Source organism: Hemitrygon akajei, chromosome 8, assembly GCF_048418815.1.
Source record: "Hemitrygon akajei chromosome 8, sHemAka1.3, whole genome shotgun sequence".
NCBI lineage: Eukaryota > Metazoa > Chordata > Chondrichthyes > Myliobatiformes > Dasyatidae > Hemitrygon > Hemitrygon akajei.
The window spans coordinates 59,998,717-60,013,382 of NC_133131.1; the positions used below are offsets into that span (position 1 = coordinate 59,998,717).

A 14,666-nucleotide genomic window follows, 5' to 3' on the forward strand; every position below is an offset into this window, starting at 1 on the left:
AAATACCAAATTCCATAAATATAGATAACATAAAAGGAATTGATTTCCTAGGATTTGAAATGTAAACTAATAAATCATCGGCATATAATGAAACTTTATGTAATTTATCCCCTCTCTTAATACCCTGCACAGAAGTAGAATCCTTAAGAGCAAAAGGAAGTGATTCTTAAGCCAAATTAAATAATAAAGGACTGAGGGTACAACCCTGACGGGTACCTCTATATAATCTAAAATAAGGAGACTTTTGATTATTAGTTAGAAACGCAGCTACCGGAGCATGATAAATCAATTTAATCCAGGAAATAAATCCTGGACCAAAATTAAACCCCTCATAATTTCAAATACCTCTATCAAGTCTCCCCTCTACCTTCTATGCTCCAAAGAATAAAGAACTAACATGTTCAACCTTTCTCTGTATCTTAGGTTCTGAAACCCAGGTAACATTCTTGTAAATCTCCTCTGTACTTTCTCTATTTTGTTGACATCTTTCCTATAATTTGGTGACCAGAACTGTACACAATACTCCAAATTTGGCCTCACCAAAGCCTTGTACAATTTTAACATTACATCCCAACTCCTATACTCAAAGCTCTGATTTATAAAAGCCAGCATACCAAAACCTTTCTTCACAAACCTATCCACATGAGAATCCACCTTCAGGGAACTATGCACCATTATTCCAAGATCACTGTTCTACTGCATTCCTCAATGCCCTACTATTTACCATGTAAAGTTATGACCTGCTCAAAAGGGGTGGGTTGCACCTGGACCTGAGGGAGAATAATATTCTTATAGAGAGGTTTGATAGAGCTGCTGGGGACGACTTAAAATAATTTGGTGGTGGGGAGTGTTTGGGAACTGGAGTGAAGGGATAAGACTAATGGTAAAAATGCAACGATAGCGTGTAGTCAGACTGTCAGATAGGGCGGACAGATGAGAGGACAAAACTGCAGCCAGCAGTGCATTAGGGATGCAGAATTAAAACGATAGCAAATACAGTACAAAGTATTAAATCTCAATGCATGGAGTATAAGAAAGATCGTGATGCTCGATTAAAGATTGTCAGGTATGATGTTGTGGCCATCACAATCGTAGCTGAAGGATGGTTGTAGTTGGGAGCTGAATGATCAAGGTTACAGAATGTTTTGGTGGTATAAAAAGGAAGGTCGATGGGGTGGCATGTTTCTGTTGGGAAATCCGTACCAACGGATGTGACATAGGATTGGAAGATGTTGAATCCTTGTGGGTTGAGTTAAGGAACTGAAAAAGTAAAAATGACATTGACAGCAGTTTTACAGGCCTCCCAACAGCAGCTGGAAAGTAGGCCACAGATTACAACTGGAAATAGAAATGGTCGATGGAAAGGAAAATGATATAATATTCATGGGCAATTTCAACGTGCAGGTCAATTGGAAAAATTAGGTTGGAAATGGATCTCAAGTGAGTGAATTTGTTGAATGCTACATGATGGCTTTTTCAAGCAGTTTGTCATTGAGCCTACTAGGGAAACAGCTCTACTGTATTAGGTGTTATGTATTGAACCAGAGGTGATTAGGTCAGTGAACCCTTAGAAGGCAGTGCTCCCAACATGATTGAGTTCAACTTGAAATTTGATAAGGAGAAAGTAAGTTCTGACAATGTAGTAATTCAGTAGAGTTAAGGAAAATACAGTGGTCTGAGAGAGGAGTTGCCCAAAGTAAATTGGAAGGAGATGCTGGCAGGGATGAAAACAGAGCAGAATTGGTGTCAGTTTCTGGGGTAATGAGGAAGGTGAAGGATAGATTCATTCCAAAAATAAATAAGTACTCAAATAGCAAAATAGTACAATTGTGCCTGAAATGGGAACTCAAGTTAATGTAAGGGAAAAAGAGAGGGCATACAACAAAGCAAAAATTAGTAGGAAGACAGAGGTTTGGAAGTTTTTAAATACTACAGAGAGGAACTAAAAGAAAGATTGGGAGGGGAAAATTAAATATGACACTCATTTGAATTGAATTGAATTTTTTGCTCATATCCTTCATATACATGAGGAGTAAAAAAATTTGTTACGTCTCCATCTAAATGTGCAATGTGCAAATTAGAGTATTTAATGATAAATAATATGTATAACATGCTAGTCAATATATAGCAGAAATACAGTTGTATCAGCACGAGTTAAGCAGTCTGATGGCCTGGTTGAAGAAGCTGTCCCCGGAGCCTGTTGGTCCAGGCTTTTATGCTGCCGTGCCGTTTCCCAGATGGGAGCAACTGGTACAGTTTGTGGTTGGGGTGACCGAGGTCTCCCGGGCCCTATTTACACACCTGTCTTTGTAAAACAAGCTGGCAAACAATATCAAATTATTTTTCAAGTATTGTAAAAATATAAAACAGAGATGAGAGTGGATTTAGGACCACCACAAAATGAGACTGGATATATAATAACAGGGGATAAATAGATGGCAGATTAACTAAATGAGTATTTTGCATCATCTTCACTGTGGAAGACACCAGCACTGTGCCAGTTGTTGAAGAGTGTGAGGGAATAGAAGTGAGTGCAGTTACTGTTACAAGGGAGAACGTGCTCAAAAAGATAAAAGAGCTGAAGGTACAGAAGTCACCAAGACCAGATGAACTGTACCTTAGTGTTCTGAAAGACGTTGCAGTAGACATTTTGGAAGCATTTGAAATTATCTTTCAAAAATCGTGAGACCCTGGCATGGTTCCAAAGGACTAGAAAATTCCAAATGTCACTAAACTATTTAAGTAAGGAGGAACGCAGCAGAAAGGAAATTATAGACAAGTTAACATTACCTCTGTGGTTGGGAAGAAGCTATGTCAATTGTTAGGTATGACGTTATGGAATACTTGGTGACACTGGACAAGATAGGACAAGTCAGCATGGCTTCCTTAAGGGAATACTTTGCTTGACAAACCTGTTGGCATTCTTTGAGGAGATTACAGGTAGGGTAGATAAAGTGGATGTAGTGAATATTGTATTTTTGGATCTCAGAAGGCCTTTGACAAGGTGCCACACTTGAAGCTGCTTACCAAGTTAAGAGCACATGGTATTACAGAAAAGTTATAGACATGGTTAGAAAATTGGCTGATTGATAGGAAATGGAATGAGAGTAAAGGGATCCTTTCCTGAGTGGCTGGTAGTGACTAGTGTTCCACAGGGGTAAGTGTTAGGACACCTTAATTTTATGCTGTATATCATGATTTAGCTGATGGAATAGACTATCAGATATAGGAGCAGAAGTAGGTCATTCTGTCCAACGAGTATGCTCCACCATTCAATCATGGGCTGATCCAATTCTTCTACTCATTCCCACTCCCCTGCTTACACCCCACATTCTTTGATGCCCTGGCTAAACAAGAACTTAAATATTTATGCTTTAAATATGATTTGGCCTCCACAGCAACAAATTCCACAGATTCACCACCCGCTTTATCCACATCTCAGTTCTAAAAGGATGTCCTTTGACCTGACGTCATGCCTTCTTGTCCTAGAATAGATGGCTTTATTTCCAAGTTTGCAGTTGATACGAAAATTGGTGGAGGGGCTGGTAGTGTTGAGGAACCAGGTAGGTTCTACAAGGGTGACGAGAATGGGCAAGAAAGTGGCAAATGATATACAATGTTGGAAAATGCATGATCATACAGTTTGGTAGTAGAAATAATGTGCAGATTATTATTTTTTTTTAAATGGGGAGAAAACCCAAAAAGAGTTGAGATGAAAATGGACTTGAGTCCTTCTGCAAAACACCCTAAACGTAAACCAGGTGGAGTCATTGGTGAGAAATGTAATTGCAATGTTAGCATTCATTTCAAGGGATTTAGAATAACATTCAATTCAAGAGCAGGGATGTGATGCTGAGGCTTTCTAAGGCACTGGTGAAGCCTCACCTTGAGTATTGTGAACAGTTTTGGGCTCCTCATCTAAGAAAAGATGTGCAGGCATTGCAAAGGTTTCATTTCATAAGGATGATTCCAGGAATGAAAGGGTTATCATATGAGGAACATTTGATAGCTCTGTGTCTGTACTCGCTGGAATTTAGAAAGATGAGGGGAGATCTCATGGAAGCATTTTGAATGTTGAAAGGCCTAGACAGAGCCGATGTGGAAAGAATGTTTCCCATGGTGGAAGAGTATAGGACCACAGGGTACAACCTCACGATAGAGAGTCGTCCATTTAAAACAGAGATGTGGAGAAATTTCTTGAGCCAGCAGCTGGTGAATTTGTGGAACTTGTTAACATGTGCAGCCGTGGAGGCCAGGTAATTGGGTTTATTGACGGCAGAACTTGACAGGTTCTAGATTGAACAGGGCATCAAAGGTTACGGGGAGAAGGCCAGAGAGTCGAGCTGAGGAGGAAAAAATGGACCAGTCATGATGGAATGGCGGAGAAGACTTGATTGGCCAAATGGCCTAATTCTGTTCCTATATCTTATGGCCTTATGGTTATTAGACCACTACAATGAAGCATTGTGAGAATGAGCCCGGATACACTAACCAGCATTGACATCGGTCAAGATTTCATCTCGGGAGAAGCACACACAGCATAACCAGCCTGGCAACACTCCTCGCACACATATTCAAGTAGGATTGGCAGATTGTAGTCAGAGCCTCAGCAATGTACGTTGTTATTTCCCTCAGTACCTGGAAACCATTCTCTTCAGACGTAGCCATTTATTTATTTAAACAACTCACACGTGTCACACACTGTCAACACACACCAGACATATGATGACACACCACAACATACAAATACTTCAATGTGCACACTGTCCCTCAATGTGTCCACAAACACTAATATTTACCACAACACACACACACACACACACACACACACACACACACACACACACACACACACACACACACACACACACACACACACACACACACACACACACATCAGAGTGTGACACACGGACAGAAAAAAAAACGGCACAAATTCCCATTTTTAATTAAATCTGCCGCCCTTACCCTGTCTGTCTGTTCTGTGCACTTATCTTCCCTCTGTCGTGACGTCATATCTATAGTTCACAAACAAACTCCGGGGTGAGATTCCTCAGGGGGATGATCTAGGAGGGTTTGTCAGATGTTGAACCCACAGCCCACTTCATCCATCTGCAAAACTAAGATGTCTTCTTGAGCTTGCCCCGTTTGTGTGCGTGTTTGTCCCATATCTCTCTAACCATTTCCAATCTATGTACCTATCTAAATTTATTTCAAAATATTTTACTTATACCGGTTTCTACAGCGACTTGACGGCAAACTCCATCTGCCCCCCCACCCCCATACTGTGAGAATGTTACCCCATAGATCCCTCACAAAAAATTCCCATTTCACTTTCAACCTGAGCCCTTTGGTTCTGTACTTCAATTTCTCGGAAAAATACTCCCACTTTATCTAAGCCACTTATGAATGTATTTACCCTGATAAGGAATCATACCTGAACTTCCTACAAGACAGCAAAATAGTCCAAGCTTATCCATTCTCTGTTTTTAACCCAAGCCTAAAGTTTACCCAAGTCCTGGTAAAATCCTCCTGCAGCTTCCTGTCCAGTTTAATGTCATCCTCCTCATATTCGGGGAAGAGGAAATGCAGACAATACCCCGAGTGTGGTCTATCATCGACATTAAAGTCCTTGCTTAAGTTCCTGTGGACAGTGTCGAATAGGCTGATGAAGACAGGACTGAAGGTGTTATACTTGAATGCACCAGTATACGGAATAAGGTAGATGCTGTTGTAGCACAGGTAGAGATCGACAGGTACAACGTTGTTGGCACCACTGAGTTGTGGCTGAAAGGAGATCCTGGCTTGAATTTAATATTCAAGGATACACCTTGCATTCAAAGGACAGACAGATATGCAGAGGGGCTGGGGATGCTCTATTGGTAAAAAATGAAATTATATCCTTAGAGAGAGGGGACATAGGATGGAAGATATAGAATCACTATGGGTAGACTTAAGAAACTGCAAGGGTAAAAAGACATTGATGGGAGTTGCATACATTCCTCCGAATTGCCAGGATAGAAGTGGAATACTTCAACATGAGGACAGATTGGGAAAATCATTTTGGTGCTGCATTCCAGGAGAGGGAATTTGTAGATTAGCCTCGAGATGGCGTTACAGGACAGCTTGTGGTTGAACCCAATCGGATTTCTAATTCTGCAGTGGGATTTATAAAATGAACCAGATATGATTAGAGAGTTGTTAAAAGAACACTTTTAAGATGTTAGAGTCCAGTATTAAGGACGAGCATTTGGTACATGAAGGCTCATGATAAAATAGGGCTAAGGCAGCTTGTCTTCCGTTAAGGGGAAATCTTGCCTGACAAATCTGTTGGAATTCTTCGAGGTACACAGAGCCAGGATGGACAAAGAATAATTTGGATGGCAGAATTGTTCCCGTTGTGACTAATCTAGCAAATGATAGGAACTTAGGTGAAGGGGCAAGTAGTGCTGCAGAAGCTCGGAATCTGGGGAAGGACATAGATTACGAAATGGGCAAATAAGTAATAGATGGATTATCGAGTTGGGAAGTCGTGCATGCACTTTGGTAGAAGGAATAAAGGCAGAATCGATTTGCTAAACAGGGAAAAACTTAAAAATCAGAGGTGCAAAGGGACTTTGGTGTCCTTGTGCAGGATTCCCTAAAGGTTGACTTGCAGTTTAAGTCAGTGGGAAGATTGGCAAACTCAATATTTGTTTTCATTTCGAGAGGATTAGAATACAAGAACAATGATGTAATTCCTGAGGATTTATAAGGCATTAGTCAGACCACACTTGAAGCATTGTGAGCAGTTTTAGGTCCTTTATATCAGAAAAGATTTGCTGGTATTAGTGAGGGTCCAGGACGTACACAAGAAAGATTCCGGAATGAAAGATTTCCCATTTTAGGAGCGTTTGATGGTTCTGGGCCTATTCTCACGGGAGTTTAGAAGAATGGCTGATTTATTATCCCGCTGAACCCTATTCTCTCGCCTCCTCCCCATAACTTTTGACACCCTGACTATTCAAAAAGTTTACGTATCAACTTTTGCTTTACAAATCAAACACGAGAAAATCTACAGATGCTGGTAATCCAAGCAACAGGTCTTGATGAAGGTCTCGCCTGATCTCCATAAAATCTATCTGGAGAGCGTTGACGTTGGGAGGATGTTTCATATAGTGGGTGGGTCGAGGACGAGAAGGGTCAGCGTCCGACTAGAGGATGTTAATTTACAACAGAGATGAGGAGGAATATGTTTAGCCACAGGATAGTGAATCTGCCACAAGCAGGTGTGGAGGCCAAGTAATTGAGTTTATTTAAAGCAGTGCAACACCCACAAAATGTTGGAGAAACTCAGCAGGCCAGGAAACGTCCATGGTAAAGAGTCAACTGTGGACGGTTCGGGCAGAAACCCTTCATCTGGACAATCCTGCTTAAGGGTCCCTGCAAATTCATCCGCTGACCTAATGAGGGGCTGCAGGGGATGGGGTTGTGGGAAAGGGGACAAAGGGATCCTCATCTCTCATCTTTGTCCCCCCTTGCTTCTCATTAAATCTACACGCACAGTTCACCCACAGGCTATCCAGCCCTCCCCCACTTGGTTCTAGTTCAATCTGCCATTCATCTGTCCTACTGGTTCACATTATCACTTTCTTTACTGTCTCGACCTACTGTCTCGTGGCCTAAGGTAGAAGGAGTCAATTTTAGAAAACCTATCACATTTATTATGTGCTAATAACTCATGTGCTTCTACCTTAGGCCACGAACATATCAATCACTCCAATGAGTTATTAACTTCAAACTTTCTGCATAGGCATTCAAAGGGTTAAACTGCAAGCGCATTTAACAAGAGCTGTATAACTCATCACCTCTACCTTAGGCCACGAACTTATCAATCGCCCCTGTTGTGGACTCTTTCTAGAGGTCCAAGATTCGTAGGCTCCAGGAACGCTGGACTAAGTGTGTAAATGCAGGAGGGGACTAGATTGAAAAATAAATGTGCTAGGTTTTCTAAAATTGTCTCCTTCTACCTTAGGCCATGAATCTATCAATCGCCGCTCGTATAATATGATGGTAACGACGTTAATGATGAAAAGAAAGCCACCGACCTGTTTAGTGTTAGGGGCGCGAAATCATGCGGCCTGCTGCGGAGCTTGTTAACCCTTGAAAAGGCAGCTGACAAAACGTTCAAGGAAATAGTAGGCACTCTCCGACAGCAGTTAAACCCCAAACCGCTGGTCGTTGCTGAAATATTTAAATTCCATAAAGGGAATCAGAGCAAAAATGAAAACATTTCTGAATACTGTGCTGAATTGCTCAAATTATCAATTTGCAGCTAGTCTATCAGACTCATTGAGGGACAGGTTAGTGTTTGGCATGCACTGTGAAACCGCACAGAAGAAGCTCCTGTGTGAATAAGACCTTACAATCAAAAAGCACTAAACATCTCAATATTAACGGAAGCAGCCGCACGAGATGCTTCCGAGATACAACAAAAATCTCTGGAATATGCCACAAATAAAATGTCACTGAACAGAAAAGAAGGAAAGAAATTTTACCGTTGTGGGAGCAGATCACATGACCCTGATGATTGTTGGTTTAAAGGAAAAGACTGTCGAAACTGTGGCAAACAGGGCCAGAACATGCAAACCCAGTAAACAGCAGAAAAACGTGCAAAATATAGAGAAACAAGGAAGTCCAGGAAGGAATTTACAAGGTACACAGAATGAAAGAAGGCAGTCTGATGAAAACGACTCCGACGACAGTGAATTGACTTGTCTGCAACCTCACAGCGTGAAAGAGATAGATGATCGAAGAGTAATGTGAATCACTCCATAAGTGGCAGGCGTGAGACTGAAAATGGAGTTGGTACAGTGATCTCTGTACACGACAACAAACGACTATTTTCTCACATACCACTGAAACGAACTAAACTGCAACTAAAGACTTGCACAGGACAGAAAGTGCGTCCCAAAGATAAAATTAAAGTGACGGTGACCTACAGAGACAAAACACAGCAGATGAACCTCTATGCACTGATAAATGGAGGACCACCGTTGCTGGGACAAGAATAGCTCAGGAAAATCCAGTTCGATTGGCATACCATCATGGCACTAGAGGGCAGCTCGACGGGGAAGATGTCCGCAGCTCTCGTCTCTGTCATGGTCCCTTCTGGCAACCACCCACCTGGTTATTTTCCTGAGGAATTTGGCCGCAAACACCTCGTTTAGTTCCAATCATTCTCAGGTTCCACTAACTACCAGCAGCTGCTTTCCATCAGCAAATGCAGTATAAAAACCTCGTGACCACAACAAGTTGCTACCAGTTCGTTTGGTCGACTCCTGTATGAGTAACCTCGTTCCATGGTTCTCAGGACTATCAGTTCTAAGTATAGCATCGTTCCTGAATTCTCTACTAAGACCAAGACTCCGGGTAAAGACTCCTTTGGGACCAATTCCACTCTCAGCACGACCATAACGCCTCCCGATTCGGCCTCCCTGCCCATGTTCAGCACTTGGGTTCGTTCCACTGCCACGTCCTTGCAACACAACAAACAGACCACGATGAACCCAGCGGACATGGATCCCGTACAACAGACCCTGGCCAGCCAGGGCTACCTATTGGGCGCCCACGACTAACTACTTCAAGAGATCAGGGAACACCTTTGGACAATAAACACGAATGTGCAGAAGGTCAGTGAACAAGTAAACCGGGTCTCTGCTTCTGTTTCTCCGTCCCCTTCAAGAACCCCGGCTAACCAAACCGTACCCCTCGGGATGGCTTTCCCCCAGAATCAGCAACACCATCCCCTCGAGAGCCGTACCGGAGCCTGAACCCTAAGCCGGCACCTAGGTGGGTGCGGGCCTTCCTGCTACAATGCTCCCTAGTCTTTGAGCTGCAGCCACGTACCCACACTTCCAATAAATCAAAGATTGCGTACATCATGGGGCTGCTATGAGGGGATGCCTTGGCCTGGACAAATGTGATATGAGATAATCGATCAGATGTTTGTTCCTCCTACTCCTCCTTTGTCGCAGAAATGAGGAAAATCTTCAAACAATCCATTCGCGGTAAGGACGCCACGAAACGGTTGCTTACTCTTTGTCAGGCTTCGCGAAGTGTGGCCAGGTATTCCATTGAGTTCTGGACCTTGGCCGCAGACTCAGGGTGGAATGACGAGGTCCTACAGGAGGTGTATCGACAGGGTCTCTCGGACCAGATAAAGGATGAGTTGGCCGCGAGGGACGACACGGAATGTCTGGACTCTCTGTTCTTGCTGGCCATTCAATTAGATTAACGACTTTGAGAACGCCTGAGACAGAAGACCGGTTACCCAGTTACTCGGGTCATCCCACCGTCCACCTTACCTTCTCCAACCAGCCTTAACCTCTCTCCCCGTTCCGTGCCTCGCAGAGCTTCCGCTCCTACTGTTCCGCCAAACGATTGAACTCCCGCCAGGCCCATTGGGCATTGTATTTTGGACGGTTCAAGTTTACCCTCACGTACCGTCCAGGATCCAAGAACGGGAAGCCGGACACGCTATCCGGCCAGAATGACTCCAAGGATGACACCTCCAGTCCCGAGATTATCCTCTCACCATCCTGCCTGGTGGCCACCCTCACTTGGGAGATCGAGGCTAAAGTAAAGGAAGCCCAGCGGGACGACCTCGACACTGGCAATGGACCCAGCGATCGCTGGTACGTGCCCATCTCCGTCAGGTCTCAGGTTCTCCATTGGGCGCACGCAGCCCGGTTCACATGCCACCTCGGGAGTGATCGGACCCTGGCTCTCCACTTTTGGTGGCCGTCCATGGAGGGGGCACCCGTTCTTATGTCTCGGCTGGTTCCATCTGTGCCCAGGGAAAGGTCTTCGACCACCTGCGGGTCTACTTCGTCCTCTACCTGTCCTTGCTCATCCCTGGTCAGACATCTCCCGAGACTTCGTTACCGGTCTACCCCCTTCCTGCGGAAACTCCACTGTCCTCAACGTGGTGGAAAGATTCTCCAAGGCGGTGCACTTTGTGGTCCTCCCTAAACTCCGCTCCTCTCAAGAAACCGCAGATCTTCTCGTCCGCCACGTCTTCCACCTCCACGGAATCCCCGCGGACATCGTCTCCGATCGAGGTCCCCAGTTCGTCTCGCAGGTATGGAAGGCCTTCTGTCAAGCCTTAGGTGCATCGGTCAGTCTGTCATCCGGCTTCCACCCCAGACGAACGGGCAGACGGAACAGGTCAACCATGATCTGTAGGCGACGCTACGTTGTGTAACAGCAAACAACCCGTTGACCTGGAGCGACCACTTCCCGTGGGTTGAGTACGTCCACAACTCCTCTGGTGAGCTCTGCCATTGGGATGTCTCGGTTGGAGTGCTCCCTTGGGTACCAACCTCCGCACTTCCCCGCGCAAGAATAGGATATTGCAGTACCGTCGGTTCAGGACCATATTGATCGGTGCCTTAAGATTTAGGAGGAAACACGCACGGCCCTATTCAGGTCAACAAGACGAAATAAGACGGCCAGCCGACACCAGACTCTGGCACCGGAGTACCATCCTGAGCAGATAGTGTGGCTTTCCTCTACGGACCTCCCGCTCAAAAACAAACATAGGAAACTCGCACCTCCCTTCCTGGGACCATTCAAGGTTGAAAGGATTATCAATCCCACAGCGGTCTGCCGAAAGCTGCCAGAGTCCATGCGCATCCACCCAACATTTCATGTGTCTCAGTTAAAGCCTGTTTCTGTCAGCCCCTTGTGTCCCCTAGCTGAGACTCCCCCACCTGCCCGTATCATCGACAACCATCCGGTATACACCATTCGACGACTACTAGATGTGTGCCATCGGGGCAGGGTTTTACAATACCTGGTGGACTGGGAAGGGTACAGTCCAGAAAAGCGTACTTGGATCCCCCGGACCTTCATCCTAGACCCGTCCCCAATCCAGGCTTTTTATCGGGACTATCCAGACAGGCCTGGAGGATCGCCTGGAAGCTCCCGTTGAGGGAGGGGTACTGTCATGGTCCCTTCTGGCAACCGCCCAGCTGGTTATTTTCCTCAGGAATTGGGCTTCAATCATCTCGATAAGTTCCAATCATTCTCAGGTTTCACTAACTACAAACACCGGTTTTCCATCAGCAAATGCAGTATAAGAACTTCGTGACCACAACAAGGAGCTGCCAGTTCGTTTGGTCGACTTGTATGAGTAACACCGTTCCATGGTTTTTAGGACTATCAGTTCTAAGTCTAGCATTGTTCCTGAATTCTCTACTAATACCAAGACTCCGGGTAAAGACTCCCTTGGCACCAATTCCACGCTCGCTACGACCGTAACGCTTCCCGACTCGGCCTCCGCACCCGTATTCAGCACTTGGGTTCGTTCCACAGCCACGTCCTTTCAACACTCTCACCCATTGTCGACTATTACAATGACGAGGAGGAGCTAGGCAGCACCGACGTTGAGGATGAATGCAGTATCCGTGGCCGCGAATCGGATGCAGATATGGAGGATGCAACGAAGACAAGTATTGCCAATAAGCAGGATGATATAGACTACCTGGCCGTAAAAGAGCAGATGTACCAGGAGAAATTGAAGTCAAAAGACAACTGCAGCATTTGCAGGAAGGCACTTTTCAGGAGTATCAGAAAAGGATGAAGAATCTGGATCAACAGTACAAGCAAGGAATACGAAATGTCGAGCTTTTACTTCAACTGGACACAGAAAATGTGGAAAAGAATTATATTAGAGAGAAGAAAGAAGCGAAGAGAGCTCAGAAGCCCCCATCTCAGACCGGTCCGAGACGCAACGACCTCATGCAGCCTGTCAACACCATGAGCGAGGCCGAGATAGAGCAGCAATCCCAACAGCAGCAGCAGCAAAAGCCAGACAAACTCAAATCCGCCGGGGAGAAGAAAGTCATCGCAACAATTGTTCTTAGAACAGTAAAGTGGTTCAACGTATAAAATGGATATGGATTCATCAACTTGGATGATGCAAAGGGAGATGTGTTTGTGCACCAGTCGCCTATAGAAACGAATAACCCAAGGATATACCTCCGCAGTGTTGGAGACGGTGAAACTGTAGAGTTCGACATAGTGGTAGGCGAAAAGGGTGCCGAACCAGCAAAAGTAACTGGTCCCGGAAGAGTTCCAGTCCAAGGAAGCCGATATGTCGCCGACAGAAATCGTTATCGTCGCTGCAACCATGGTCACTGAGGTCAACCACGTAATTATTACTGAACATTGAAGGTGGAGAGAATGGAGATGGAGAAGAGACAGCAACAGATGGAGAAAAACAAGATGATCAAAATCAGCAATATCGCCCTCCTTACAGAAGACAGCGTTACCCACCTTACCCTGTTTGTCGTTGCTATGGTCGCCGCCCACAATATAGCAACCTGCCACGGGGAGAAATTACTGAGGGTTGTGAAGTAAGTGAAAACTAGGTTGCTGGGGTAGAAGGTAAACCTGACAAAGGACAAACTCAATTCCATTCAAACAGAACAGCTTTCGCACAAGGGAAATATTGAACCAATTTTGTTTTCCTCCATTGAGAATCCTACACTTAATCCTTTGCAGGAAAGTTTCTTTTGCACGTACATATTTTGAATTGTCAGCCAATGTGTCTTGTTTTTTCACAAAGAAGTTTGGCAACAGCATCAAAACACAGGCGAATTCTGGCAACAAACTGTAAGGTTTCCATTGTTGTATTTTCGCAATTGTACTGAATGTGCATCTGAAGGAATTCTCCCTCTTGAGCCAGACAGACAGCACTGCAGGTAATTATGAATATCAGCAAAACTGTACTTAACAGCAGCTTAAGAACAATGAAAAATAAACAACAGATTTTGATCAAATGATGAAAGACGACTGGTAAAGTACTGATCTTTCTGTGAGTCATTGGACTGCCCTGATTTTTGAATAACTAGAAGAGACAGCAGATCATCAACCACTTCTTTTGTTGGTGGCAAGTCATCTTTGAAGCAGACCACGGAAACTCCCTATGCTCAGTGGTCAACTTTTCATGACATTTATATGCAAATCTTTATTAAAACAGACAAGTTTATTGACAGACGTTACTCACAGGGGCAGAGAAGACCCCCTCCCGACACTAATTATTCTTATTACGTTACTTTATCATAATTTGACATTATTAACTAAGTAAACAATTGATAAGCGTTGTTTGTTTAGGGTAAACATATTTTTTTTAGCAGAGTACCCCCAGTAAAAAAAACCAAACAATTGATACACTATTAAAATAAAAGGGGAGGAGTGTACCATATAGCCTACTGTATATTTTGGATGTAGCACGTATTGAGCATGCGCTATTGGGCGCTTATTGATCTGCATATATGTGTTCAGTTCAGGTTCTGTGAGCAAAAAGCCCCTGTTAACTTAGCTCCAGTCTCTAGCGTTTTATTTATAGTTTTGTTGTGTAACCCGGGCACATACACAACAATGGTTGATGTATCTTGAAGAGAGCCAAACCTGACCAGGCTGATAATTGGGTGCTGGAATCTGGTGGCGATCGGCAATACTCTGGTTGCGGTCAGTGGAGCGGAGCAAGGCCACGTGTGCATCCTTCCAGACCTTGCGGCTCAGGCGGAGACGGGCCTGAACTGAAGGCATGAAGATGTCGTCTTCGTGGGCAGGAAACAGGGGGTTGATAGCTTAGGGAACATTCGAAAGGAGACGTA

General features: G+C 44.4%; 1 pseudogene; it reads left to right on the forward strand.

The window, feature by feature from the left end:
- Positions 1 to 12,801: 12,801 nt before the first annotated feature.
- Positions 12,802 to 13,499, forward strand: LOC140732503 (Y-box-binding protein 1-like; annotated as a pseudogene).
- Positions 13,500 to 14,666: the final 1,167 nt, after the last annotated feature.